Raw genomic sequence first — 5,954 nt, forward strand, 5'->3', positions numbered from 1 at the left:
GGGTGGTGGCTATGCAAGAGAAGCTCAACAACTTCACGAGGAATGAGGTATGGCATTTAGTTCCATGTCCTAATCAAAATGTTGTAGGTTCCAAGTGGGTATTCTGGAACAAGCAAGATGAGCATGGTGTGGTGACAAGAAAAACAAAGTCTGACTTGTAGCCAAAGGTTATTCATAGTCGAAGGTTTGGACTTTGATGAAACTTATGCACCCGTAGCTAGGCTTGAGTCAATTCATATATTACTCGCCTATGCTACTTACCATGGCTTTAAGCTTTATCAAATGGACGTGAAAAGTGCTTTCCTCAATGGACCCATCAAGGAAGAGGTCTATGTTGAGCAACCTCCCGGATTTGAAGATAGTGAGTATTCTACCCATGTTTATAAACTCTCAAAGGCACTTTATGGGCTCAAGCAAGCCCCAAGAGCATGGTATGAATGCCTGCGAGATTTCCTTATCACTAATGGCTTCAAAGTCGGTGAATCCGATCCTACTCTCTTTACTAAAACTGTTGCAAAAGACTTGTTTGTATGCCAAATTTATGTTTATGATATTATATTTGGGTCTACTAACAAGTCAACCTGTGAAGAGTTTAGTAGGATCATGATACATAAATTTGAGATGTCTATGATGGGGGAGTTGAGATATTTCCTAGGATTTCAAATCAAGCAACTCCAAGAGGGCACCTTCATCAGCCAAACTATGTATATTCAAGACATACTCAAGAAGTTTGGAATGAAGGATGGCAAACCCATCAAGACACCCATGGGAACCAATGGGCATCTCGACCTCGACACGGGAGGTAAATCCGTAGATCAAAAGGTGTACTGGTCGATGATAGGATCTTTACTCTACTTATGTGCATCTCGATCGAATATTATGCTTTCTGTATGCATGTGTGCAAGGTTCCAGGCAAATCCTAAGGAAGTTCACCTTAGGGCCATGAAGAGAATCATGAGATATTTAGTTTACACTCCTAGGTTTGGGCTTTGGTACCCCAAGGGATCCACTTTTGATTTAATAGGATATTCCGATGCCGATTAGGCAGGGTGTAAAATTGGTAGAAAGAGCACATCAGGGACTTGTTAGTTTCTGGGGAGATCTCTGGTGTCATAGGCTTCAAAGAAACAAAACTCAGTAGTTCTTTCCACCGCCGAAGCCGAGTACATTGTCGCAGGCCATTGTTGTGCGCAATTACTTTGGATGAGGCAAACCCTTAGGGACTATGGATACAAATTGAGCAAAGTCCCTCTCCTATGTGATAATGAGAGTGCAATCCACATGGCGGACAATCCCGTTGAACACAGCCGCACTAAGCACATAGATATTTGGTATCACTTTCTGAGAGATCACCATCAAAAGGGGATATCGAAATTGCTTATGTTAACACCCAAAATCAATTAGCCGATATCTTTACCAAGCCCCTAGATGAGAAAACTTTTAGCAAGCTTAGGAATGAGCTAAATATACTTGACTCTCAGAACTTTGATTGAAACATTGCACACATAGCTCATTCATATACCTTTGATCATGTCTCTTTCATTTGGTGCAAATGCATATTTCTTATTCTTCTTGTACCAAGGCTACGACTAATGTGTTTTCAAGTGTATTTCTATATTAAGTCGTAGATTGAAAGGGAAATGGAGTCTTCGACAAAGACAAGGCTTCCACTCCATCTCTGACGGTATCATTTACCCTTTGTCGTTACTCCCACAAACTCTCAATGGTATGACCCTTCACTCATATTTATATTACCATTTGGGAGAAAAATGAAAAAGGGCTCTCAAAGTCTCCATTTTTGGCAATTAATGCCAAAAAGGGAGAAGGTATTGAGCCCAAAGCAAAAGGACCCCACCACCACCATTTCAAAAAAATTCGAAATGAAGTTTTAATTGGTATTTTCTCAATTGGTATCTATTTCAATTGATGTATTTTCAAATTAGTATATGATATCAATTGATATCCATGTTTCACTTGATTTGTGAAAGTAAAATTTCAAAACCCTCTTGAAAGCTAAGAGGAGAATTTCATTCAGGGGGAGTTTTATTTAGTCAAAGGAAAAGCATTTGAAATAGGGGGAGAAATTTCAAATCTTGAAAATGCTTCTTGCAATATTATTTATATAGCTTTGGCTATTTGCAAAAAGAATTTGAAAAGATTTTCCAAAAGAATTTGCAAAAACAAACATGTGGTGCAAATGTGGTCCAAAATGTTAAATAAAAGAAAAAGCAATCCATTCATATTTAGTGAGATTTTCAATTGGTTTAACTCCAAGTAACCTATGCACATTCTAAATGTAAACTAGTTACATTTCTGCACTTTGTATTTGCTTTGGTTTGTGTTGGCATCAATCACCAAAAAGGGGAGATTGAAAGGGAAATAGGGTTAACCTTTTCCAATAATTAATTTTGGTGGTCGATAGTCAACACAAACACATGGACTAACTAGTTTGTCTAGAATTCATGTATTACAGGTGCATAAGGTTCAACACAAACCAATAAAAGATTCAAGTTAGGGACACAATTTTAAAGGAGCAAAAGGACTTGAGTGTGCTGAAGAATGGCGCACCGGACTGTCCGGTGTGCCACCGGACAGTGTCCGGTGCACCAGGACCATACAGGTGTCAACCAACCACTCTCGGGAAAATGAAGGCGCGCTCCGCTATAATTCACCGGACTGTCTGGTGTGCCACCGGACTGTCCGGTGAGCCAGTGGAGCAACGACTATCTACGCGCAACGGTCGACTCTAACAGATGAACAGTGTCACGGCAGAAGTCAGAGCAGGAAGTCAGAGGTACACCGGACTGTCCGGTGCCGCAAGAGGACAAAGCTCCAACGGTAGACTCGGCTCTGAACCCTAACGGTTGGGTAACGTGGCGGCGCACCGGACAAGGAACAGTGCATGTCTGGTGGCGCACCGGACTGTCCGGTGCGCACATCGCCAGTAGCCTCCCCAACGGCTACCAAAGTGGTTGGGGGCTATAAATACCCCCCAACCACCACAACCTTTGGCATCCAAGTATTTCAGAGATCACATTCAATACAAGAGCTAGTGCATTCACTCCAAGACACATTTCCAAAGATCAAACCCTCTCCAAGTCTAAAATTCAACTCAAACATTTAGTGACTTGTGAGAGAGAGTGTTTGTGTTCTTTTGCGCTCTTGTTTCTTGGATTGCCTTTCTTCTTTCTCATTCTTGTTCTTAAGTGACTTGTAATCAAAGCAAGAGACACATAAGTGTGTGGTGGTCCTTGTGGGGTCTTAGTGACCCGATTGATTAAGGAGAAGGCTCACTCGGTCTAAATGATCGTTTGAGAGAGGGAAAGGGTTGAAATAGACCCGGTCTTTATGACCTCCTCAACAGGGACTAGGTTCTTTGGAACCGAACCTCGGTAAAACAAATCACCGTGTTCACTCGCCTTGATTCTTGTTGATTTGTTTCCCCCTCTCTTCCGGACTTGAATTTAATTCTAACGCTAACCCCCGACCTTAGTGCGTGCTTAAGTTTGTAAATTTCAGGTTTCGCCTATTCACCCCCCTCTAGGCGATTTTCAATTATTCTTGGAGCTTCTAGCTCCTAGATGACTAGGTGTCATTTGTGAGTCTCCAAATCTTGTGGAAGACCACAAGAAAGTTTGTATTACCCGCTCGTGTGAGCAAAGATTAGTGTGGGCTTGACCTTTGTGGTTGACGAAGGGAGGATTAGGGTTGAAAGAGACCCGGCTCTTTGTGGGTGCCTCAAGAGGAAGTAGGACACCTTTGCGGTTGTGATCGAACCTCGGGATAAATCTTTTGTATCTTGTGTTCTTGCTCATTGTGTTTGTTCGTGTTCTTCGTTCTCTCACCATTCCGTGGAATAATTGTTCATATCTTTTTGGTGTGTGGATTGAGAAGTGCCCTTCTCAGATCTACTACTTTGAACCTTGTGGATCATCTAGGAAATACCATTTGCAAAGTTAACTGGGTGAATTTTGAGATGAATTCAGTTTTATATCTCATTCTTTACTTGAGCTCGTGCAAACCGATTGAACCAGTTTTTACACCTGTTGAACCGGTTTTACCCATTTTGTTTCGAGTTTTTGTTGAAATATTCCTACTTGCCTATTCACCCCCCCCCCTCTAGGCAACTTTCAAAATCCGATGAAAATATGTCGTCAGGAGGAAAGCCCGAAGGAAAGATGCCATCTAGAGAGATGTCACACCCAGATTTAAGGGACAAAGTCGGGTGCATCTCATACATGCGCCAAAGAAGACAACATATATAATAACAGAGTGTACAGAGATAAATGTCACAATAACATCAGAGTACTTATTGCATTGCAGAAGTCTTACAAAATGAAAGATAAATATAAATCGAACTAAAATCCATCTTTGGTGCCAATAAGTCAACTGGGAGACGCCACCTAGATCAGATCAAACTCCTCGTTGTGTGGCTCCTCTTGAACCACCTGTTCTTCTCCTGTGGGGGTGTGAGACAGCAAGGGTGAGCTCACACATGATCATAGCTCAACAAGTTATGGGGAAACCAGTGTGCATGAACTCACCAAAGGTGGGAGTTCATGTGAAGTGTAAGGCTGATCAACAATAGAGGTTAAAGCTGAGCATTGGTTTTAATAAGTTGGTCAAATTTTATTAGCAGTTACTAAATGTAAGTAAATACCAAACCATAATAAGAATAATAGAACAAAATTAATAAATAATCTCATGCAATGCAAATGACAAATCAAATTTAAGTTCCATATCTAATCATACGAGAGTCCTGAGCTGCTCATGACCGTGAGCTCGGCTAGTATACCAGTTTTATACTCTACAGAGGTTGTACCCTATACCCACAAGTTATGTTACCCATCTGCCAAGTGATCGCGACTCCCATACACCTCTACCAAGGAAGCGAGGCAGTGCAACACTACGAGGCCTTTACAAAGTTCCACTAGTTTCTGAAAACCCACTACAGTTTATGGGAAGAGCACTTGCAAGAATCCCCCGTCTGACCGCCATCGCAGCAAAATCAACCCGAGAACCTCCCTGCATGCAACTCTCCTACTTCCCTTGCCCCTTTCGGGTAAGGTAGTCTTCCACTAGCTTTCCTAATTAGTTAGCCAAGGGTCCCATTCCTTGCTTCTGGTGGCACGTGTTTCTCAAGTTAAGCTCCATGTTCCAATTAAAGATAATGATCTTGACATGAACATAAATAGAATAACAAAATAATTGGAACATGAATATAATGAAATATTAACCCAAAACCATGTAAGGCAATAGCAAAACTACCCAAGTGATTCAGAGGTAAACAAGGTAAAATGGATAAACAGACTAGGGTGACCTATTGGGTCCCATCAAAATTAAACCTATGCATGAATAAGTGATATTAAAGAACATTATTGGGTAAAAATGGTCAAGGGCACAACTTGCCTTCAATGAGCTCCTGCTCAGCAACTTCTATCTGCTGGGCACCAGGATCCTCAGCCACTGGCTCTTCTACTCGCCACAATACAAACAAGCATAGTATAAAGGAGAAATTAACATCACACAAAATATGTAAACAAAATACATAATAATAATCTACACATTAAAATAAGATCATAGGAACAGAAATCATTAATTTTGGAGTTATAGATTTTAAGTTATGAATTTCCAAAGATTTTCTGTGTCTCATACAAGATTAACTAGGATATAAATTTTAATGTGGCTTTTATGTCAAAACAGAGAATTAGGTGATAAACAATAATATTAAAAAATTATAGAAACTGGAATGGATCAATTTGGACTAAAAATGGATTTTCTATGAATTAAATAAGTTCTAGGAATTGTTTTTATATTAAAAATTCATTTTCTAAATAAATTCTATCGGTTTTAGATCTGTCTAGACTGCGCACCAATTAACCAGAAACATAGGGGCTAGCGCTAGCGTGTAAACGTCCCTAGACCTAGCGCACATTTACTAGGGATGGCGGGTT

This window comes from Zea mays, chromosome 10 (genome assembly GCF_902167145.1).
Source record: "Zea mays cultivar B73 chromosome 10, Zm-B73-REFERENCE-NAM-5.0, whole genome shotgun sequence".
Lineage (NCBI taxonomy): Eukaryota > Viridiplantae > Streptophyta > Magnoliopsida > Poales > Poaceae > Zea > Zea mays.